The following is a 25,172-nucleotide window of genomic DNA, read 5'->3' as shown; positions in this document are numbered from 1 at the left end:
ATGCAGTGAGGAGAGGAGAGCGATGTATGATACAGTGAGAAGAGGAAAGAGCTGGATGATGCAGTGAGGAGAGGAGAGCGATGTATGATACAGTGAGAAGAGAAGAGAGCTGAATGATGCAGTGAGGAGAGGAGAGCGATGTATGATACAGTGAGAAGAGGAGAGAGCTGGATGATGCAGTGAGAAGAGGAGAGCTATTTATGATACAGTGAGAAGAGGAGAGAGCTGGATGATGCAGTGAGGAGAGGAGAGCGATGTATGATACAGTGAGAAGAGGAGAGAGCTGGATGATGCAGTGAGAAGAGGAGAGCTATTTATGATACAGTGAGAAGAGGAGAGAGCTGGATGATGCAGTGAGGAGAGGAGAGCGATGTATGATACAGTGAAAAGAGGAGAGAGCTGGATGATACAGTGAGAAAAGGAGAGAGTTGGATGATTCAGTGAGGAGAGAGCTAGATAATGCAGTGAGAAGAGGAGAGAGCTGGATGATGCAGTGAGGAGAGGAGAGTGATTAATAATACAGTGAGGAAAGAAGAGAGATGGATGATGCAGTGAGAAGAGAGCTGGATGATACAGTGAGGAGAGGAGAGAGCTGGATGATGCAGCAAGGAGAGAGCTGGATGATACAGTGAGGAAAGGAGAGAGATGGATGATGCAGTGAGAAGAGAGCTGGATGATACAGTGAGGAGAGGAGAGAGCTGGATGATGCAGCAAGAAGAGAGCTGAATGGTGCAGTGAGAAAAGAATAGAATTGGATGATGCAGTGTGGAGAGAGCTGAATGATGCAGTGAAGAGAAGAGAGAGCTTCACAAAGCAGTGGGGAGAGAAGAGAGCTGGATGATGCAGAGAGGAAAGAGCTAGATGATGCAGTGAGGAGAGAATTGGATCATGCAGTGAAGAGAAGAGAGAGCTTGACAATGCAGTGAGGAGAGGATAGAGCTGGATAATTCAGTGAGAAGTGAAGAGAACTGGTTGATGCAGTGAGGAGAGAGCTGGATGAAGCAGTGAGAAGAAAGCTGAATGGTGCAGTGAGGGAAGAAAAGAGTTGGATGATGCAGTGAGGAGAGAGCTGGGTGATGTACTGAGGAGAGAGCTGGATGATGCAGTGAGGAGAAAGCTGCATGGTGCAGTGAGGAGAGAGCTGGATGGTGTTGTGAGGAGAGGACTGGATGGTGCAGTGAGGGGAGAGCTGGATGGTGTTGTGAAGAGAGGGCTGGATGGTGCAGTGAGGGGAGAGCTGGATGATACAGTGACAAAAGAAGAGAGCTGGTTTAAGCATTGAGGAGAGTGCTGGTTAATGTATTGAGGATAGATCTGAATGGTGCAGTTAGGAGAGAGTTGGATGATACAGTGAGGAGAGAAGAGAGCTGGATGATGCAGAGAGAAGAGAGCTGGATGGTGCAGTAAGGAGAGAGCTGGATGGTGCAGTGAGGAGAGAATTGGATCATGCAGTGAAGAGAAGAGAGAGCTTGGTAATGCAGTGAGGAGAGGATAGAGCTGGATAATTCAGTGAGAAGTGAAGAGAGCTGGATGATGCAGTGAAGAGAGAGCTGGATGGTGCAGTGAGGAGAGAACTGGTTGATGCAGTGAGGAGAGAGCTGGATGAAGCAGTGAGAAGAAAGCTGAATGGTGCAGTGAGGGAAGAAAAGAGTTGGATGATGCAGTGAGGAGAGAGCTGGGTGATGTACTGAGGAGAGAGCTGGATGGTGCAGTGAGGAGAGAGTTGGATGACACACTGGCGAGAGAAGAGAGCTGGTTGATGCAGTCATGAGAGAGCTGGATGATGTATTGAGGAGAGAGATGGATGATGAAGTTAGAAGAGAGCTGGTTGATGCAGTCAGGAGAGATCTGAATATTATAATGAGGAGAGAGATGGATGATACACTGGTGAGTAAAGATAACTGAATGGTGCAATGAGGAGATAGCTGGATGATATATTGCAGAGACATTTGGATGGTGCAGTGAGAAGAGAGCTGGATGATACAGTGAAGAGAGAGCTGGATGATACACTGGCAAGAAAAGAGAGCTGGATGATGCAGTGAGGAGAGACTTGGATGATGCAGTGAGGAGAAAGCTGCATGGTGCAGTGAGGAGAGAGCTGGATGGTGTTGTGAGGAGAGGGCTGGATGGTGCAGTGAGGGGAGAGCTGGATGGTGTTGTGAAGAGAGGACTGGATGGTGCAGTGAGGGGAGAGCTGGATGATACAATGACAAAAGAAGAGAGCTGGTTTAAGCATTGAGGAGAGCACTGGTTAATGTATTGAGGATAGATCTGAATGGTGCAGTTAGGAGAGCGCTGGATGATGCAGAGAGGAGAGAGCAGGATGATGCAGTGAAGAGAAGAGAGAGCTTCACAAAGCAGTGAGGAGAGAAGAGAGCTGGATGATGCAGAGAAGAGAGAGCTGAATGGTGCAGTGAGCTAATAAGAGAGTCGGATGATGCAGTGAGGAAACTGCTAGATGATGCAGTGAGGAGAGAGATGGATGATGTATAGAGGAGAGAGCTGGATGGTGCATTGAGGACAGAGCTGGATGGAGCAGTAAGGAAAGAGCTAGATGATGCAGAGAGCTGAATGATGTATTGCAGAGAGAAAGTTGGATGGTGCCGTGTGGAGAGAGCTGGATGACAGAAGAGAACTGACGAGAGAAGAGAACTGGTTGATGCAGTCAGGAGAGAGCTGGATGATGTATTGAGGAGAGATCTGGATGATGTATTGTGGAGACAGCTGGATGGTATAGTAAGGAGAGAGCTGGATGGTGCAGTGAGGAGAGAGCTGGATAATACACTGGCGAGAGAAGAGAACTGAATGGTGCAGTGAGGATAAAACTGCATGGTGCATTGAGGAGAGATCTGGATGGTGCAGTGAGGAGAGAGCTGGATTATATATTGCAGAGACAGTTGTATGATGCAGTGAGGAAAGAGCTGGATGATACACTGGCGAGAGAAGAGAGCTGGATGGTGCAGTGAGGAGAGAGTTGGATGATGCAGTGAGGAGAGAGCAGGATGATGCAGTGAAGAGAAGAGAGAGCTTCACAAAGCAATGAGGGGAGAAGAGAGCTGGATGATGCAGAGAGGAGAGAGCTGGATGATGTATTGAGGATAGATCTGAATGGTGCAGTTAGGAGAGAGTTGAATGATGCATTGAGTAGAGAGCAGGATGATGCAGTGAAGAGAAGAGAGAGCTTCACAAAGCAATGAGGGGAGAAGAGAGCTGGATGATGCAGAGAGGAGAGAGCTGGATGATGCAGTGAGAAAAGAAAAGTGTTGGATGATGCAGTGAGGAAAGAGCTGGATGATGTATTGAGGAGAGACCTGGATGGTGCAGTAAGGAGAGAGCTGGATGGTGCAGTGAGGAGAGAGTTGGATGACACACTGACGAGAGAAGAGAGCTGGTTGATGCAGTCAGGAGAGAGCTGGATGATGTATTGCAGAGAGAGTTAGATGATGCAGTGAGGAGAAAGCTGGATAATGTATTGTGGAGAGAGCTGGATGATGCAGTGACGAAAGAAGAGGGCTGGTTTAAGCATTGAGGAAGGCGCTGGATGATGTATTGAGGATAGATTTGAATGGTGCAGTCAGGAGAGGGCTGGATGATGCAGTGAGGAGAGGATTGGATGGTGCAGTAAGTAGATAGCTGGATGTTATAGTGAGGAGAGAGCTGGATGATGTATTGAGGAGAGAGCTGGATGGTGAAGTTAGGAGAGAGCTGGATGATGCAGTGAGGAGAGAGTTGGATGGTGCAGTAAGTAGATAGCTTTATATTATAGTGAGGAGAGAGCTGGATGATACACTGGCAAGAGAAGAGAGCTGGATTGTGCAGTGAGGAGAGAGTTAGATGATGCAGTGAGGAGAGGGTTGGATGATGCAGTGAGAAGAGAGTTGGATGATGCAGTGAGGAGAGGGTTGGATGATGCAGTGAGAAGAGAGTTGGATGGTGCAGTAAGTAGATAGCTGGATGTTATAGTGAGGAGAGAGCTGGATGATGTATTGAGGAGAGAGTTGGATGGTGCAGTAATTAGATAGCTTTATATTATAGTGAGGAGAGAGCTGGATGATACACTGGCTAGAGAAGAGAGCTGAATGGTGCAGTGAGGAGAGAGTTAGATGATGCAATGAGGAGAGGGTTGGATGATGTAGTGAGAAGAGAGTTGGATGATGCAGTGAGGAGAGAGTTGGATGATGCAGTGAGAAGAGAGTTGGATGATGCAGTGAGGAGAGGGTTGGATGATGCAGTGAGAAGAGAGTTGGATGATGCAGTGAGGAGAGAGTTAGATGATGCAGTGAGGAGAGGGTTGGATGATGCAGTGAGAAGAGAGTTGGATGATGCAGTGAGGAGAGGGTTGGATGATGCAGTGAGAAGAGAGTTGGATGATGCAGTGAGGAGAGAGTTAGATGATGCAGTGAGGAGAGGGTTGGATGATGCAGTGAGAAGAGAGTTGGATGATGCAGTGAGGAGAGGGTTGGATGATGCAGTGAGAAGAGAGTTGGATGGTGCAGTAAGTAGATAGCTGGATGTTATAGTGAGGAGAGAGCTGGATGATGTATTGAGGAGAGAGTTGGATGGTGCAGTAATTAGATAGCTTTATATTATAGTGAGGAGAGAGCTGGATGATACACTGGCTAGAGAAGAGAGCTGAATGGTGCAGTGAGGAGAGAGTTAGATGATGCAATGAGGAGAGGGTTGGATGATGTAGTGAGAAGAGAGTTGGATGATGCAGTGAGGAGAGAGTTGGATGATGCAGTGAGAAGAGAGTTGGATGATGCAGTGAGGAGAGGGTTGGATGATGCAGTGAGAAGAGAGTTGGATGATGCAGTGAGGAGAGAGTTAGATGATGCAGTGAGGAGAGGGTTGGATGATGCAGTGAGAAGAGAGTTGGATGATGCAGTGAGGAGAGGGTTGGATGATGCAGTGAGAAGAGAGTTGGATGATGCAGTGAGGAGAGAGTTAGATGATGCAGTGAGGAGAGGGTTGGATGATGCAGTGAGAAGAGAGTTGGATGATGCAGTGAGACTTTTCACAAAAACATTAAATATGAAAAATGTTCTATGCAATAAGATCACCTTTAATGATTTTTTGTTTGAGAGAAAAAGCTTGTCATTAAGGCCACACATTCTCTTTTTAGACTGTAAGCTCATATGAGCAAAACCCTATCTACCAATTGCTTCATTCTTTATGCCACATTATCGTATACCTCTATATTACTTGCTGTATAAAAAGAGATGATAATGTAAATAAAACAAAATATAAATATCATTATATATCATCTCATGTAACCACAAATCTGTCATTCCCAAAATCTCCTCACTAACAAGACGCAGGAGCCGATTTCAGCAGGATTTCTAGTAGTGTAAAAAGAAAAATGTCTCCGCTACTTAGTGCAGAATTCAGAATAATTATTAAGCTCCTGGTCAGAACGTGGACGGGATTGTCTATCTCCATAGTAAATGGACTGAGTTATATCTGTTACTATAATCAACCTGCAGGAAATCATGGTGAAAAATGATTGTGTGTTAAATGTTTCCCTATAAAAGTCACTATCATCATAACCTGCTGGTGAGAAGCATGTTCCAAAACCACTAATAATACTGTTACCCAACAATGCTGCCACCCATATCCCTATACGATATCTTTTGTAATGTTACTTATGTCATGTTAACACGTTCTGTTTGTCACTAGTGTTATATAATGTTATTTATGTTATGTTATCTTATATTATATTATCTTGTGTTATATTATATAATGTTACTTCTGTTATGTTACCTCGTTCTATATTTGTCACTAGTGTTATATAATGTTACCTGTGTTATGTTACCTCGTTCTATATTTGTCACTAGTGTTATATAATGTTACTTGTGTTATGTTCCCACGTTCTATATTTGTCACTAGTGTTATGTAATGTTACTTGTGTTATGTTACCTCGTTATATATTTGTCACTAGTGTTATATAATGTTACTTGTGTTATGTTCCCACGTTCTATATTTGTCACTAGTGTTATATAATGTTACTTCTGTTATGTTTCTCTCGTTATATATTTGTCACTAGTGTTATATAATGTTACTTCTGTTATGTTACCTCGTTATATATTTGTCACTAGTGTTATATAATGTTACTTGTGTTATGTTACCTCGTTATATATTTGTCACTAGTGTTATATAATGTTACTTGTGTTATGTTCCCACGTTCTATATTTGTCACTAGTGTTATATAATGTTACTTGTGTTATGTTACCTTGTTCTATATTTGTCACTAGTGTTATATAATGTTACTTGTGTTATGTTACCTTGTTCTATATTTGTCACTAGTGTTATATAATGTTACTTGTGTGATGTTACCTCGTTATATATTTGTCACTAGTGTTATATAATGTTACTTGTGTTATGTTACCTCGTTCTATATTTGTCACTAGTGTTATATAATGTTACTTGTGTTATGTTACCTTGTTCTATATTTGTCACTAGTGTTATATAATGTTACCTGTGTTATGTTACCTCGTTCTATATTTGTCACTAGTGTTATATAATGTTACTTGTGTTATGTTACCTCGTTCTATATTTGTCACTAGTGTTATATAATGTTACCTGTGTTATGTTACCTCGTTCTATATTTGTCACTAGTGTTATATAATGTTACTTGTGTTATGTTACCTCGTTATATATTTGTCACTAGTGTTATATAATGTTACTTGTGTTATGTTACCTCGTTCTATATTTGTCACTAGTGTTATATAATGTTACTTGTGTTATGTTACCTCGTTATATATTTGTCACTAGTGTTATATAATGTTACTTGTGTTATGTTACCTCGTTATATATTTGTCACTAGTGTTATATAATGTTACTTGTGTTATGTTCCCACGTTCTATATTTGTCACTAGTGTTATATAATGTTACTTGTGTTATGTTACCTCGTTCTATATTTGTCACTAGTGTTATATAATGTTACTTGTGTTATGTTCCCACGTTCTATATTTGTCACTAGTGTTATATAATGTTACTTGTGTTATGTTCCCACGTTCTATATTTGTCACTAGTGTTATATAATGTTACCTGTGTTATGTTACCTCGTTCTATATTTGTCACTAGTGTTATATAATGTTACTTGTGTTATGTTCCCACGTTCTATATTTGTCACTAGTGTTATATAATGTTACTTGTGTTATGTTCCCACGTTCTATATTTGTCACTAGTGTTATATAATGTTACCTGTGTTATGTTACCTCGTTCTATATTTGTCACTAGTGTTATATAATGTTACTTGTGTTATGTTCCCACGTTCTATATTTGTCACTAGTGTTATAAAATGTTACTTGTGTTATGTTACCTCGTTATATATTTGTCACTAGTGTTATATAATGTTACTTGTGTTATGTTACCTCGTTTTATATTTGTCACTAGTGTTATATAATGTTACTTGTGTTATGTTACCTCGTTATATATTTGTCACTAGTGTTATATAATGTTACTTGTGTTATGTTACCTCGTTATATATTTGTCACTAGTGTTATATAATGTTACTTGTGTTATGTTCCCACGTTCTATATTTGTCACTAGTGTTATATAATGTTACCTGTGTTATGTTACCTCGTTCTATATTTGTCACTAGTGTTATAAAATGTTACTTGTGTTATGTTACCTCGTTATATATTTGTCACTAGTGTTATATAATGTTACTTGTGTTATATTCCCACGTTCTATATTTGTCACTAGTGTTATAAAATGTTACTTCTGTTATGTTACCTCGTTCTATATTTGTCACTAGTGTTATATAATGTTACTTGTGTTATGTTACCTCGTTCTATATTTGTCACTAGTGTTATATAATGTTACTTGTGTTATGTTCCCACGTTCTATATTTGTCACTAGTGTTATAAAATGTTACTTCTGTTATGTTACCTCGTTCTATATTTGTCACTAGTGTTATATAATGTTACTTGTGTTATGTTACCTCGTTATATATTTGTCACTAGTGTTATATAATGTTACTTGTGTTATGTTACCTCGTTCTATATTTGTCACTAGTGTTATATAATGTTACTTGTGTTATGTTCCCACGTTCTATATTTGTCACTAGTGTTATAAAATGTTACTTGTGTTATGTTACCTCGTTCTATATTTGTCACTAGTGTTATATAATGTTACTTGTGTTATGTTCCCACGTTCTATATTTGTCACTAGTGTTATAAAATGTTACTTCTGTTATGTTACCTCGTTCTATATTTGTCACTAGTGTTATATAATGTTACTTGTGTTATGTTACCTCGTTATATATTTGTCACTAGTGTTATATAATGTTACTTGTGTTATGTTACCTCGTTCTATATTTGTCACTAGTGTTATATAATGTTACTTGTGTTATGTTACCTTGTTCTATATTTGTCACTAGTGTTATATAATGTTACTTGTGTTATGTTACCTCGTTCTATATTTGTCACTAGTGTTATATAATGTTACTTGTGTTATGTTACCTCGTTATATATTTGTCACTAGTGTTATATAATGTTACTTGTGTTATGTTACCTCGTTCTATATTTGTCACTAGTGTTATATAATGTTACTTGTGTTATGTTCCCACGTTCTATATTTGTCACTAGTGTTATAAAATGTTACTTGTGTTATGTTACCTCGTTCTATATTTGTCACTAGTGTTATATAATGTTACTTGTGTTATGTTCCCACGTTCTATATTTGTCACTAGTGTTATATAATGTTACTTCTGTTATGTTACCTCGTTATATATTTGTCACTAGTGTTATATAATGTTACTTGTGTTATGTTACCTCGTTATATATTTGTCACTAGTGTTATATAATGTTACTTGTGTTATGTTACCTCGTTCTATATTTGTCACTAGTGTTATATAATGTTACTTGTGTTATGTTACCTTGTTCTATATTTGTCACTAGTGTTATATAATGTTACTTGTGTTATGTTACCTCGTTCTATATTTGTCACTAGTGTTATATAATGTTACTTGTGTTATGTTACCTCGTTATATATTTGTCACTAGTGTTATATAATGTTACTTGTGTTATGTTACCTCGTTCTATATTTGTCACTAGTGTTATATAATGTTACTTGTGTTATGTTCCCACGTTCTATATTTGTCACTAGTGTTATAAAATGTTACTTGTGTTATGTTACCTCGTTCTATATTTGTCACTAGTGTTATATAATGTTACTTGTGTTATGTTCCCACGTTCTATATTTGTCACTAGTGTTATAAAATGTTACTTCTGTTATGTTACCTCGTTATATATTTGTCACTAGTGTTATAAAATGTTACTTCTGTTATGTTACCTCGTTCTATATTTGTCACTAGTGTTATATAATGTTACTTGTGTTATGTTCCCACGTTCTATATTTGTCACTAGTGTTATATAATGTTACTTGTGTTATGTTCCCACGTTCTATATTTGTCACTAGTGTTATATAATGTTACCTGTGTTATGTTACCTCGTTCTATATTTGTCACTAGTGTTATATAATGTTACTTGTGTTATGTTCCCACGTTCTATATTTGTCACTAGTGTTATAAAATGTTACTTGTGTTATGTTACCTCGTTCTATATTTGTCACTAGTGTTATATAATGTTACTTGTGTTATGTTACCTCGTTCTATATTTGTCACTAGTGTTATATAATGTTACTTGTGTTATGTTCCCACGTTCTATATTTGTCACTAGTGTTATAAAATGTTACTTCTGTTATGTTACCTCGTTATATATTTGTCACTAGTGTTATATAATGTTACTTGTGTTATGTTACCTTGTTCTATATTTGTTACTAGTGTTATATAATGTTACTTGTGTTATGTTACTTCGTTCTATATTTGTCACTAGTGTTATATAATGTTTCTTGTGTTATGTTACCTCGTTATATATTTGTCACTAGTGTTATATAATGTTACTTGTGTTATGTTACCTCGTTATATATTTGTCACTAGTGTTATATAATGTTACTTGTGTTATGTTACCTCGTTATATATTTGTCACTAGTGTTATATAATGTTACTTGTGTTATGTTACCTCATTATATATTTGTCACTAGTGTTATATAATGTTACTTGTGTTATGTTCCCACGTTCTATATTTGTCACTAGTGTTATATAATGTTACCTGTGTTATGTTACCTCGTTCTATATTTGTCACTAGTGTTATAAAATGTTACTTGTGTTATGTTACCTCGTTATATATTTGTCACTAGTGTTATATAATGTTACTTGTGTTATGTTCCCACGTTCTATATTTGTCACTAGTGTTATAAAATGTTACTTCTGTTATGTTACCTCGTTATATATTTGTCACTAGTGTTATATAATGTTACTTGTGTTATGTTACCTCGTTCTATATTTGTCACTAGTGTTATAAAATGTTACTTCTGTTATGTTACCTCGTTATATATTTGTCACTAGTGTTATATAATGTTACTTGTGTTATGTTACCTCATTATATATTTGTCACTAGTGTTATATAATGTTACTTGTGTTATGTTCCCACGTTCTATATTTGTCACTAGTGTTATATAATGTTACTTGTGTTATGTTACCTTGTTCTATATTTGTCACTAGTGTTATATAATGTTACTTGTGTTATGTTACCTCGTTCTATATTTGTCACTAGTGTTATATAATGTTTCTTGTGTTATGTTACCTCGTTATATATTTGTCACTAGTGTTATATAATGTTACTTGTGTTATGTTACGTTTTATATTTGTCACTAGTGTTATATAATGTTTCTTGTGTTATGTTACCTCGTTCTATATTTGTCACTAGTGTTATATAATGTTTCTTGTGTTATGTTACCACGTTCTATATTTGTCACTAGTGTTATATAATGTTACTTGTGTTACACACCTGGATATAGACAGTGTGGTATGTGCGTTATGCTGCAAGGACTGAAATGAGAATTAATTCAGGGTAAGGGGATATCTCCAAGTGATCGCCTGTCTATGAGGTCACCATGTGAGTTTCATCCATGTACAAATAAACTTCCAAATGTAAATTTTTACAATTAATATTTTTTATCACAAAAATTAAGAAGGAATCATCCAAAATCTATAACTGTTCAGAGAACAAGGGGAGAAAATACAATTATTGTGACAAAGAAGCTGGGAAACAATCTATCTGGCATATTATAACAGTGCCATCACAGATAACCCATCAGGGGCCCACGCTGCGCCCTATAGCACAATGTGGAGAGGGCCCAAGATCCCCTGCTTCAGTTGCCTAGTGTGGATGACCTGGCATTGTGGGGCCACATAGCAGCTACTCAGACCACTGTATACTATATAATATCACTGGACACGTGTGCTGACATACCACAGAGACAGACTGAGCGGTGCAGCCGGTATGTAGCAGAATGGGGTCCTCGGAGCCTAAAGGGGCAGGTGAGGGGACAGGTGAAATCTCTGTAAGCTGGTGCATAGGGAAAAAGATGCTGTAACAACTGATACACTTCTGTCACTTTTCTGGTAGTGGTTAGAAAATGAAATGACAGATCTGGTTTCCGCGGGTTTCAGACACTTCTTCATAAATGCCCCTTTCGTGGTTTCCTGCAGCACAAATCACTCAACTCCAGCAAACAATGAGACAATGGGGGTATTTGTGAAGTTCCACCTTAGAGGATACGTCGACAGGGTACACAAACTTACTGACATGTGTGGTCAGAGGACCCCTCATGAAATCAGCATCATCTTATATCTGATGTTTGATGCCCCTATCACCTTGACACTTAGGGGAGAGGGGATTTCATCAGGTAACCTGTTTGGCTGTAAACTACCATGAACAGAGCTGACCCCATGTGGATTTCGGTGAACCCCCAGCCATGCTGCCACTCGTACACCGTGCCACCCACCATAACTGACTCCCAATTACTGTGCTAGGTGGCGAAAAGAAAGTCAGAGTTGTAGAAACTGTTGTTCAATTCTGAAAATAAAAGTTTTCTACTGAGATGTGAAACAACATTTATATCTTATATCTGCTCAGCCTATGTAGCAGGTATTAATGTAATATATGATTATAACTTATCTGGAGCAGATCAGGAGCTGGACCACACATGCCTAAACTGAGATACAACTTCTGTAACAGACCGAGAGCCCAATGATCTGGACGTTCTTACCTTGTGTGGGGTGGATAAAGGGTCCTCCTCGCCCCAGGGTAATGTTTAGGAGGTCACACGGCTGGTTAGGTCCCAGGGTGAGGTACAGACTCGTGCTTTTAGCCTGTAATACATAGAAACTGCTGCTTCTCCTCTCAGCACACCCCCCCCCCCTCCCTCCTGCACAATCCGCATTTCCTTCTTTCACTTGTTTCTGTTTCAGTAGATTGTTGTAAGGGGAAATTTTATTTACATTCTGTTCTCAGCAGATGCTAAAACCAAAATCATCTAACTGCAAAATAACCAAATTCAACATCAGATAACAACAAATCTGGAGTCGGTATTGTATAAAACCAAATGGCAGATTAGCTTAGAGATAGCAGCTCATGTACGGCACAGACTGTGTAAGTAAAAGGTTTTCATTTTCTGTAAATGTTCAGTAAAATAAAGAGGATAAGTTGTGGAATTTGTGGAAACGCCACATTTTAATGCTGCAAATTATGTTGGGGAACAAAGAAAAAGTGATACTTACTGCATGATATGGTAATATTATATATATAATAATTATATTCCTATACTATAAACTGATAGAGATCTATGTGGTAAATGTGCTGAGAGTTTTACTACAGTTACTTGTTGTTTTTCTGGAGTTATATAATCAGCTTTTCCGTGTGATGGTTTTTGTTTAGTATTATTTGTGTTTTATTTATTTGATGTTTAAAGGTTTTGGTTACTTATTGTGGAATGTATCTACGTTCTTGTCCAACTATAATATCTCCTATACGATATATATATAATCCTGTATTGCTATCTATATGGTCGTCTTTGTCTCACTATTCTACAATGCTGAGGAATATAGTGGTGCTTCCGAATTATAGGATAAAAATGATCACACATAGACACCCGCAGCGCCAACTACCCGCTCGGTAAACAGAGGTGCCCACGGTGTACGAGAAGGCAGCAGTATGAGAAGCGCTCTGTACCGAAATGTCACATCAAAGCCCAACCTACGAGGAGCCATAGTCCATGTATGACTTATTTACCTAGTAGAGTGAGTGGACATCAGGTCGTTATTACATGTGGATGCAACTTGGAGGCTCAAAACCGTCCTATAAAAAGTATACGATAACACCCAAAGACCGCCAACACCCCTCAGAATGACGGGATATGGAGACAACTCACAGGGTCAGAAAAATACCTAAATAAATAATATTCCTCTTGTACCAATCACATCTACCTACATTTTTAATACGAAACTTGAGAGTGTCTCAAACCTCTATCTGGCCAGTTCCACCCAAACAACGCCCAATTCCTGTAGGACCACCTAATGCCCCTACTAACTGACCAATAGCAGAACTGTCTCAAGAAAATCAAGACTCCTGCAGGTACATCCCACTCTCTTACCACACGATCGTGAGATCTCTCAGCAATCTCTAGAAAACAATCAGAGGGTCTAACTGTGGAGATATATGTACTTCACCGTTCTCTTCTATAGATGAGAAAAGAGAGATGTATTTCCCATTCCCAGCATTAGTAAGAGATGACCCAGCCCAAATGAGGATGAGACTAAGAACAAGGCAGATCAGAAGAGGGACCTACTTAGAAAATACAGTCAATTTTGACTTTTACCTCTGACTTGTCCGAAGCCACAAGTAATACTTGGGTGACTAATCAATGAGAATAAGAACCCAGTTATCCTTAAATTAAAGTAAATAATTTAATGTACATAGTACTGAAGAAGGTAAATTAAGTTACCCTATTTATACCACGGTCCCCAGTTGTGCAGGTTATTACAAATTAAATATCTCCAGACCTCAGTTTATCACCCCTCTGAGACAGATGGTCCAATGAAGCAATTTAATAAGAAAATGAAGTCTATGCTCCTCATGGTAATTGACAAAGAAAGGAAGAAAATTGGATTTTCACCTTATTTGATTTTATTTCCATTAAAAAAGTACCTCAGGCTTCCACTGGTTGTAAACCTTTGAATTACTGTAGGGGTGACAAACCTCAGTATTATTTGAGTTGGCTAAAATAAACTTGGGGGAAAGAAAGTGCTCCCCACCTAAGTGTAATCATACACGTAGCACAGATGTAGGAATGTATATAATACAATATTATTATTATTATTATCGTTTATTTGTTAGGCGCCACAAGATTTCCGCAGCATTGTACACAGAGTAAACAGTAGACTATACAGGGTGAGACAGTACAGAACAATAAACAAAAATACCAATACTTCAGAAACTCCAGGCAGGCTAATGCAGTAGAGGCGGAGCAAAAGAACAGGTATGGAGACAAGAGGGAAGAAGGCCCTGCTCATACAACCTTACATCCTAAGGGAGGGTAAACAAAACAGGCACAAGGGGGAGCCAGTTGAAGTATGGGGAGAAAAAAGGGTCCGGGAGGAGAGAGGGTAGAACGAGCAGAGAAGATGATGGGGTTAGGTGGATGGTTGGAAGGCTTTGATGAACAGGTGAGTTTTGAGTGCCCGTTTGAAGGAGCACAGATTAGGAGAGAGACGGATGGAGCGAGGGAGGCCTTTCCAATGAAGGGGGGCCGCCTGGGAGAAGTCTTGGATACAATACACTCAGAATACCAGAATCAGGATGTTTCTACCTGGATAAAGGCCACTTATGTTTGTTAATACCATAGAAAACAAATTTGTTGACGCATGGAATGGGCCCTATGAGGTTATTGAAAATCTTGGAGAAGATAATTATAAGACTGCCGTGTGGGAGAAATCTAGAACAGATATATCATGTCAATTTGCTGAAATAATTGAACCTATAGCAACCAATCATATTCTAGCTGTCATTTTGTAGAATGCACTAAATAAATGATAACTAGAATCTGATTGGTTACTATAGGCAACATCTCCACTTTTTCAAACCTGCAGTTTAGTAAATATACCCCATAATCTCCCCAGTTCCAGTAGGACAAGAATGCTTAAACATGACATTATCGCAGCACACAGACAAAACAGTTAATTTTAAGGCTTACGTAATCCAGAAGCCTGGGCACAAACTATTAGTTTAAAAGTCAACAAAATACATGACATGGACATGAGTGAGGGGTTTCATAGCAAGTGGAGTGGCCATATTATACCTGTGCCAAAACTGGATGGCACAATGCGATTTTGTAATGATTTCCAGAAATTAAATACCATTTATACATGTTACACCTTGGCCTTGGTGGTGGAGCTTCCAAACTTACCTAATTAGTTAGATATGCAAACAGCAACATCCAGTATAAATAGCTCCTTAGTCGTTTCTCCACATGCTCCTATTGCAGCTTCATTAGAGAATTACAACACCTGCCATATTGCTCTGCTTTTATTGATACCGTAGGTATAAAGGGGAGAGGGGAGTAGATAAGATGAAGGTGAAAAGTAGAATGGGGCAGTGGGTGATATTCAAAAGGTAGCAGCTTAGAAACCTCTGAATAAGATTATAGCAAACCTGGTATAGGGGCGTCATTGCATTGATACCAAGGTTCCCAAGTTTTGTGTTATGTCGTGATAGTATTGTTCTGCAAATTATACATATATTCAATATAAGAAACATATTGGATGGGGTTAAAGTGTTTCCTTCAGGGAGATTTGTTTTTTAAATTCTCACTATTAGGAACTTTGCTGCACTACATACATTGTCTTATAACTTAAACTCTCCAGTGTTGGTTTAAGGATTAGGGAAAGGTGCTGTGGACTTTCGTTGGATCCATAAACCATCTAGAATAAATCTGCATTTTCCTGAAAGGCAACATTTACAGATACCTTAGTGGTTCTTTGCCTTATAGCTGACCAATCGTCCGTACCCAAACCTCTCTCCTAAGTCTCTTTATGGGACTCATGGGTGAATGTGGCTAAAGTAGTGTGATGTACACTATAATCTGCTCTAGGTGCACAACATCTCACGTCGCATTAATGTGTGCCTCAGTCTGCAGGTTTCAGACCTTTCAACTTTACGAGTGGCCTGGAACAAGCCGAATATTTAAGCTGTTAAATTAGAGGGGTGGAACATTAGGAATCAGTCAGTCACTAAAGAAGCAGCAAATAAGTAGGAATCCGGTCCAGGATTTCCCTGAGCCCGACTTATCAGGGACTTTTTCGGGTTAATCTGACCTCTACAAATACAAAAGTAAAAAAACTCAGATTTAACCGTGAGAAGCGGATTCAGTGCCTAACACTACCTACGGGAGAAGTGAGTCCCTGATGAAAGTATTGGTGAAACCCTTGATGTATCTATGAGCAGACTAGTTGCCCGTTAGTTGCGTTTACAGCGTATTAGTTTGTGCTCCGAAGAAGTTGTGTTTTGTTGTTCTGTTATCCTGGATGCAATAAAGCGGACTCAATCATTGTACTTACAGCAGGCGCAGCTAATTCATCATTAACATTACAGAGCAGCTTCAATATGTAACAGGTAACTTTGTGTTCTTTCTTTCATTAATAAAATGTCTCCAATGACAATGCAGTGCGGCCTTCTCACCCCTTAACTCCTGCTGCAGAATATCCATCATGGTAAGGGATTTGTACAGTTCCCACTCAAACGTAAGTCCTGAAAAGCCTGCGGCACACAACATACACTGCTGTATGCCAGTAAGACCAGCTCATTGTACCGTATGAATGACATGGATAATATTCTGGAAAAGAATATACTCGCTGCATTATAAAAACAAGAGTATTATAGCCTCACAATGCCCCATATAGTGTCACATCTTGTGTTGAAACTCTGTGTAATTGTGTGACACAAACCCAAACTTAATGTCATGGGGTGACCATATGCCTTGGGATGTTTCCTTCTGTGTGAAATATAGCACTTATTAGTGCTGCTTTGTGTAGCCATCCCGGTCCTGTCTAACAATGGCCTATTGTAATAAATAAGCCTGACAGCTTCCTTTCTGAATCCACTAGGTTCAGGTTCCTGTTGCAGAAAGCGGCTATACTTAAACAGCATTCACAAGTGCTGCATCCCACACACAAGACTACAGAAAAATTATCAGTTATGTTCCAATCGGGCTATTAGTAACTAAAGGATAACAAATAAGGTGATCAGCTTATATTCTTACTATATAATAATGGAATCACTTACCGTTCACTGCCCCCCTATGCGGAGAGCCCATCCAGTGTATATACATACACAACAAGGAGTAGTCTCTGCTCCTCTCAGATAGAAGCAGATGATCAGGAAGTAAATACAGCTCAGGAGGTTATTGATCCAAAGCTAAAAACAGCAGAACACAAACACTGGGGGAGCAAGGTGCAGGAATTCAGGACTGTGCAAAGCGGATATCATGCTCTTAAAATAAACTAAGATACATCACGTAAAATGACAATGACATTTACCTGGCACAGCGGGTCGATATGAAGTCTCAGGTGCTAGATTTGGGAGAGGTATTTCTGTCAGGTTACTAACATAGGTCAGTCAGACTTCCAGTGTTTAATGACTGGGAGAGCTTGAACTACACCACCGGCCAGGGGGGGTTAGCCAGGGAATGGGGGGCGCACGATGATGGCGGTCTGTCCTCCAAAGTTCCCCGCTCGGCTTCTCTGCCTTATTCGGACTTCAGTGCACATGTTCTGTGCTGATAGAAGAGGACAGTGGGCGCTGTCAGTGACGGACCTACTGTCATTGTGGGGGGTTCGGAGGCTATAGGGTCCCCCTCACCTGTGGGCACACATCCAACACACCCCCTGCAATGGTTGTAATTCCTCCACTGAGAATGAAATATTCTAGAATTCAAGACTGGTTTCCCTGACTATGGCGCAGTGCCTTTCTTACTATTACATTTACATTCTACAGAAGCCGCAGCTGAGAACCCCTCGGTGATCTGGCCGCAACGTTCTCTTTGGACGAGCCGTGTTTGGGAAAAAATAACCCAGTTATTTTAGCTAAAAAGTTGCAGCAGTAAAAGTGCAGCCAATAAGAACGCACTAAGATATGCTCACATTTACTGACTCCTGGTGGGGCAGATCGGGGGTGAGGGAATATAAGTGTACGCACTGATGATGACTGCAAAAAAATAAATAAATAAATATACGCCAGGCTATAACACTTACACTGGTTACATTTAATTTTTTAACATTTTTGCATTTATTTTCTACACACAGTATAGATAGAGCTGTCATCATCAGAAAAAATATGCACAATGTTTCGGAGAGATTTATCTACCTCTCCGAGCGCTTAGACTCAGTTCTACCATATGACGGCAACTCCTGTGAGAGAAGGGGAGACCTGCAACTGTTTTATGGCTGTTGGTGTAAATATTAGGGTTAATTATTTTTACTCAATAGGCTCCCAGAGATAACAAAGAAAAGGACATTTGCCTACAGAAATATGGCTATAGTGTGTGTGTGTGTGTATATATATACATATATATATATATATGTACCCCCACCTTATATCTCAATATACTATATAGATCAATGGTTCCCAAACTTTCTCAGATCGAGGCACCCTTAGGGTCACAATAATTTTTCCAAGGCACCCCTAAGCAAAAATAATTACCGGGTAGTCCCGTTTTTTAAGTAGTTGGGTCAAAATGACGTAAGATGTATTTAGACCCCTTCACCATCACATTGTGCCCCTTTATAATATCACTCTGTATCCCCCTCTTCGCCATCTCACACCCTTTGTCCCTCTTCATCAGCTCACACTCTGACCCCCCTTCAGTGTCTCTCTATCCCCCCCTTTAGTGTCTCTCTCTGCCCTCCTCCTTCAGTGTCTCTCTATCCCCCCCTTTAGTGTCTCTCTCTGCCCTCCTCCTTCAGTGTCTCTCTACCCTACCCTTTAGTGTCTCTCTCTGCCCTCCTCCTTCAGCATCTCTCTGTCCCCCTCCTTCAGTGTCTCTCTGTCCCCCTCCTTCAGTGTCTCTTTCTTTCCTCCTCCTTCAGTGTCTCTCTCTGTCCCCCCCTTCAGCGCATCTCTGTGTCCCCCTTCTTCAGTGTCTCTGACCCCCCTTCAGCATGTCTCTCTGCCCCCCTCCTTCAGCGTGTCTCTCTGCCCCCCTCCTTCAGCGTGTCTCTCTGTCCCCCTCCTTCAGCGTGTCTCTCTGTCCCCCTCCTTCAGTGTCTCTCCCTGTCCCCCTCCTTCAGCGTGTCTCTCTGTCCCCCTCCTTCAGCGTGTCTCTCTGTCCCCCTCCTTCAGTGTCTCTCTCTGCCCCCCTCCTTCAGCCTGTCGCTCTCTGTCCCTTTCAGCCTCTCTGTGTCCCCCTTCAGCATCTCTCTGTCCCCTTCAGCCTCTCTGTGTCCCCCCTTCAGTGTCTCTCTGTCCCCTTCAGCCTCTCTGTGTCCCCCTTCAGTGTCTCTCTGTCCCCTTCAGCCTCTCTGTGTCCCCCTTCTTCAGTGTCTCTGCCCCCCCTTCAGCATGTCTCTCTGCCCCCCTCCTTCAGCGTGTCTCTCTGTCCCCCTCCTTCAGCGTGTCTCTCTGCCCCCCTCCTTTAGTGTCATTCTGTCCCCCTCCTTCAGTGTCTCTCTCTGTCCCCCTCCTTCAGTGTCTCTCTATCCCCCTCCTTCAGTGTCTCTCTGCCCTGCTTCTTCAGTGTCTCTCTCTGTCCCCCTCCTTCAGTGTCTCTCTCTTCCCTCCTTCAGTGTCTCTCTCTGTCCCCCCCTTCAGCGCTTCTCTGTCCTTACTTCAGCGTGTCTCTCTGTCCCCCTCCTTCAGCGTGTCTCTCTGTACCCCTCCTTCAGCGTGTCTCTCTGTACCCCTCCTTCAGCGTGTCTCTCTGTCCCCCTTCAGCCTCTCTGTGTCCCCCTTCAGTGTCTCTCTGTCCCCTTCAGCCTCTCTGTGTCCCCCTTCAGCGTCTCTCTCTGTCCCCCTTCAGCCTCTCTGTGTCCCCCATCAGTGTCTCTCTGTCCCCTTCAGCGTGTCTGTGTCCCCCTTCAGCATCTCTCTCTGTCCCCCTTCAGTGTCTCTCTGTCCCCTTCAACCTCTCTGTGTCCCCCTTCAGCGTCTCTCTCTGTCCCCCTTCAGCCTCTCTCTCCCCCTTCAGCCTCTCTCTGTCTCCCTTCAGCCTCTCTCTGTCCCCCTTCAGTGTCTCTGTCCCCTTCAGCCTCTCTGTGTCCCCCTTCAGTGTCTCTCTCTGTTCCCCTTCAGCCTCTCTCTCTGTTCCCCTTCAGCCTCTCTGTGTCCCCCTTCAGTGTCTCTCTGTCCCCCTTCAGCCTCTCTCTGTCCCCCTTCAGCCTCTCTCTGTTCCCCTTCAGTGTCTCTGTCCCCTTCAGCGTGTCTGTGTCCCCCTTCAGCCTCTCTATGTCCCCCTTCAGTGTCTCTCTGTCCCCCTTCAGCCTCTCTGTGTCCCCCTTCAGCGTCTCTCTCTGTCCTTCTTCAGCCTCTCTGTGTCCCCCATCAGTGTCTCTCTGTCCCCTTCAGCGTGTCTGTGTACCCCTTCAGCGTATCTCTCTGTCCACCTTCAGCGTGTCTGTGTCCCCTTCAGCGTGTCTGTGTCCCCCTTCAGCGTCTCTCTCTGTCCTCTTCAGTGTCTCTGTCCACTTCAGCCTCTCTGTGTCCCCTTCAACCTCTCTCTGTCCCCCTTCAGCCTCTCTGTGTCCCCCTTCAGCCTCTCTCTGTGTCTCTCTTCAGTGTCTCTCAGTGCCCCCCTTCACTCTCCTTTACTTACCTTCTTCTCTGACGTCCTCTCTGCTGCTGCTCCTCACTGAGGCTGCCGGACATGATGACGTCACGCCCGGCAGTCAGTGAGGAGGAGGATCCGGCGCTGGATGATGGGTAAGTTTTTTTTTTTCGTTTTTTTTCTAGGGCGATCGCGGCACCCCTGTGACAGCACCGCGGCACCCCAGGGAGCCGCGGCGCACAGTTTGGGAAACGCCGATATAGATCATATACTTCTACCACCTTATATCTCACTATACTATATAGAACTTATACCTCCCATCCTTATATCTCACTATATTATATAGAACATATACCCCCCACCTCATATCTCACTATACTATATAGAACTTATACCTCCCACCTCATATCTCACTATATTATATAGAACATATACCTCCCATCCTTTAACATACTATGTTTTCTGGGTTCTGCTGCCATCTACTGGTGTATTATTAGAAATGACACCTGGCTTTAGACTGATAGGAAATCAGAGTGTGACAGGAAATGATCGTTAATGCAGACGCCGCAGGTTACAGAACCTTTCATGTGCTATACTGAGTCCAGAGCACTGAGACACTGGCACATGTTACACTGGCACAGTCTTCTTTGGATTTTTTCACATTAGTATAATTATGGAATTGTGGGAACAGCACTTCCGAGAAACGCCTCGGGGAGTCCCCTGAAAAGAGAGGAAAGGTTCTCACCTGATCCCGAGGGTCGCTATGGGCGGGGCCCGTCAAATGGTGGAGACTTTCGTGATCGTCACGGTCCCCCCTGCAGGCGAGAGGAACAGAGGCACGAATACAATGGGGGAAGGAAGGGCCTGTCCGGAGGGCCGTCCAGGAACAGAGGGTTACGTTTGGCGATTCCCCGTTTTACTCTGGCCAAGCCACACGGGCTACAAGAGTTCGGGGTAGAGAACGTTCTCGCCCGAACTCCCTACTCACCACTGGGGAGGGCCACCCGAACGTAGGGACAAGACTTACTCTGTCGGCAGTGCGCCGCGGGGTATCACAGTCCCCACCCGGAACCGTTAGTATACTGCCGGCATCCAGGGGGACTCTGTCTTACCCCCCGAGACACCGTCTGCCCTGGGACCGCCAGGCAACCTTGCCGGAACCCAGACCAGACACCCTAATGGAACCGTGGACGACCGTGACAAACCCCGGCACTCACAGGGGCAGGGCTGCACTGCCCCAGTGAAACCGCGGAACGCCCTCACCGCTCCCGGAGCTCAGAAGGGCTGTGCTACACCACTCCCAAGGCACTGGGGGAAACCCTGGTCTCCCCCAGCCCGCGAAGAAATCGTGCCACACCGCCGCCCGAGGGCCTGTCCTACCTCGAGTCTACACGGAGGGGGAAGGGAAAGGGGGTAGACAGTACTTACCGGCTTGGGAGACCCTACGCAGTCCGTCTCCCTGGGGTGGTACGTGACTCACCCCAATTGCCCCTTCCAGGCCGTACGCACGGCCAGGGGACGAGTCAAGCGCCACCCAGCGATTTATCCCGACACACCGCCTTCAGACCCCTACGGATAGAACACAACACACTCCTACAACCCACGGGCCGGGACACGGATGAAGTGCACCCCCTGCTACACCGTGCAATCCCGAACACAACAGTATAATACCCCAGTACAATAATACAATACTCAATGCACAGTACAATCCCCCAATACAACAATACAATATCAATGCAGCCGTATAGGCGTCCCTGCCCTACTCTGCCCTCTACGGGAGGATGCTGAGAGAAGGGGGGGTGTAATTGAAGGCCAGCTTCTACCGGCTGAGGCCTAAAGCCTGGGGACCTAAGGGCCTGGTGCCCTATGGGGTTTACTCAGGGCCTGGTGCCCTAGGGGGTCTACTCAAGGCCTGGTGCCCTGCAGAAGCAGCTATGGGCCTAACACCTTAGGGAGGGCCGGTACCCACCTAGCCGGCCTACTTACGGCCTGGTGCCTGGATGGGGGTACTAGGCCGGGCTATAGTGACCTACGGAGAGCAACTTAACTGGAGGGCGGACCTAATGCCCAAAGGAAGAAGGCCTTGTGCCCGGGTGAATAGCGACCGATAGAATGCGGGCGTGGGCCCGGGTGAGGTGGTCCCCACTGGGGTCTTACCTGGTCTAGGTCCCCCGCTCGCGACGTCAGCGTAGCTCCTCTTCTGTCCTGCTGGTGCTGGCCGCCCGGACTCACTGTTGTTCCCTTGGTCCGCTGTGATCTGCTCTGCTCTGCTCTGCTCTGCCTTCACCAGACAGGTTAGCTCGTAGCCCTGACAAGGGCTCTCTGTCTGGACTTACCCTGCTGTCTTCAGTGCTCCAAGTCGCTGCTGGTCTTTCTCTCTCCAGCCCACCGAACACCTCGGCCTCGACGTGGACGCCGACTATATGTCCCGGCGGGTCGCTCCCCTATGACGTCACCTCGGCCAGGAGCCGTGATTGGCTCGCGGCCGGGAGCCGTGATTGGCTCGCGGCCGTGTTGTGGGGTCAGTGTGTCCACAGAATAATAATGGATTTATTACTACTGATCAATACAAAATGTAAAACAAAACTGTAAAGCTTTTTCTTAATTACAAACAAAAACAGACAATAATCAGTCACATAAGTACTCAGCTCTTATGTTAAAAAACACCAGAACTGACTGGAGTTTACCTGGGTACAATTAAAACTAAACACATCTGTCTGTAAGACGACCCATAGTGCATTTCCAAACAAGAGCTACATCATTATTATTATTTATTTATAAGGCGCCACAGATTCCGTAACGCTGGATACAGAAGCAAGTAACACATAGATGAGGTTATACAAGTAACACAGATGGGTGTGAGTAATGCTACGGGGACTCACACACTGCAGCAAAAGACGTGACAGGACATATGAGGGAGTCAGACAGTGGATAAACGTGGGACAGGACCCTGCCCCCAAGAGCTTACATTCTAGAGGGAGGGGTGGTGAGAGACAGTAGGACCAACTGGGAGAAGATGCAGATGGCAGGGGAGGAAGAGGAGGTGATGGATAAGATGGTCAGGAGGTGGTAGGATAGGCAAGCTTGAAAAGGTGAGTTTTGAGTGAGCGTTTGAAGGACTGAAGGTTGAGGGAGAGTGGAGTCAGACACGGTAGGGAGTTCTAAAGATTGGGGGCAGCACGGCAGAAGTCTTGGAGGCGAGCATGGGAGGAGGTAATAAGAGGTGAATTGGGGCGGAGATCAGAGACGGAGCGGAGTGGCCAGGTAGGTATGTACCTGGAGACAAGGTCAGAGATGTAAGGGGGAGAAGTGTTGGTAAGGGCTTTGTAAGTGAGTGTAAAGAGCTTGAACTGAATTCTGAAATAGAAGGGGAGCCAATGAATGGATTTAAGGTCAGAAGTGCGAGAGCGAGGAAGGCCAGTGAGATGGAGCAGCACAGTGGCCTAGTGGTTAGCACTTCTGCCTCACAGCACTGTGGTCATGAGTTCAATTCCCAACCATGGCCTTATCTGTGTGGAGTTTGTATGTTCTCCCCGTATTTGCATGGGTTTCCTCCAGGTGCTCCGGTTTCCTCCCACACTCCAAAAACATACTGGTAGGTTAATTGGCTGCTATCTAAAATTGACCCTAGTCTCTCTCTGTCTGTCTGTCTGTGTGTGTGTTGGGGAATTAAAACTGTAAGCTCCAATGAGGCAGGGACTTATGTGAATGAGTTCTCTGTACAGCGCTGCGGAATTAGTGGCGCTATATAAATAACTGATGATGATGATGGAGGTTGTAATAGTCGAGACGAGAACTGATGAGTGAATGGACCAGGATTTTGGTTGCTTCTTGAGAGAGGAAGGGACGGATTTTCGTGATGTTACAGAGGAGGAAGTGACAGGATTTGGTGAGAGACTGGATATGAGGGGTAAAGCTGAGGGCTGAATCAACAGGGAAGCGGGCTTGGGTGACAGGAGAAAGAGTGATGTTGTCAACCAAGAGGGAGATATTGGGAGAGACAGCAACATTGGCTGGAGGAAAGATGATGATGATCATGAAGATCATTTAACAATTAAGCTTATTGAAAAGCACTAATCAGGGGAATGATATAAGAAAATTTTAAAGACTTTTAACATCTCCTGTAGTGCTGTCAAACCCATCATAAATAAATGTAGAGAATATGGGACAATTGAAATTGTCTAGCTCATGCTGTCCTACAATCCTGGACATCTGTGGCTTGTGACTGACAGAGCTACAGTCATCCATAGCAGAGATAGGGCAACAAAAGCCATTCACAAACCACAAACTTATGGGGGACGTATAAAACCATTGTAGAATAAACTAGAGTAGAGATTGCCAGAAATCATGTGGGAGACCCACATGCCAGACAGAGAGATTCTATAACCTCATGAGTGAACCTAGAGGGTCAAAGTTAGGTGCTACATTTGACATAAGCCTACAACTGCACTGACCTGAGAACACAATCCTTGCTGTGCAGCCTGGTGGTGGGGGCGTAATGCTACGAGGGC

At 42.9% G+C, this 25,172-nt stretch overlaps 1 protein-coding gene across 2 annotated transcripts in view; it reads right to left on the bottom strand.

Annotated features, from left to right (window-relative positions):
• Positions 1-12,263, bottom strand: part of GPR174 (G protein-coupled receptor 174) — a 29,547-nt gene extending 17,284 nt beyond the window's left edge. For both annotated transcript variants that reach the window (XR_012679146.1, XM_075186201.1), the window contains exon 1: positions 12,118-12,263. The gene's annotated coding sequence lies outside the window, so the exon portion shown is untranslated. The remainder of the gene's footprint in view (positions 1-12,117) is intronic.
• Between the last annotated feature and the right edge of the window lie 12,909 nt (positions 12,264-25,172).

The sequence above is a fragment of the Mixophyes fleayi genome, chromosome 9 (assembly GCF_038048845.1).
Source record: "Mixophyes fleayi isolate aMixFle1 chromosome 9, aMixFle1.hap1, whole genome shotgun sequence".
In the NCBI taxonomy this organism is placed as follows: domain Eukaryota; kingdom Metazoa; phylum Chordata; class Amphibia; order Anura; family Limnodynastidae; genus Mixophyes; species Mixophyes fleayi.
This window is presented reverse-complemented; position numbering and strand designations above follow the sequence as displayed.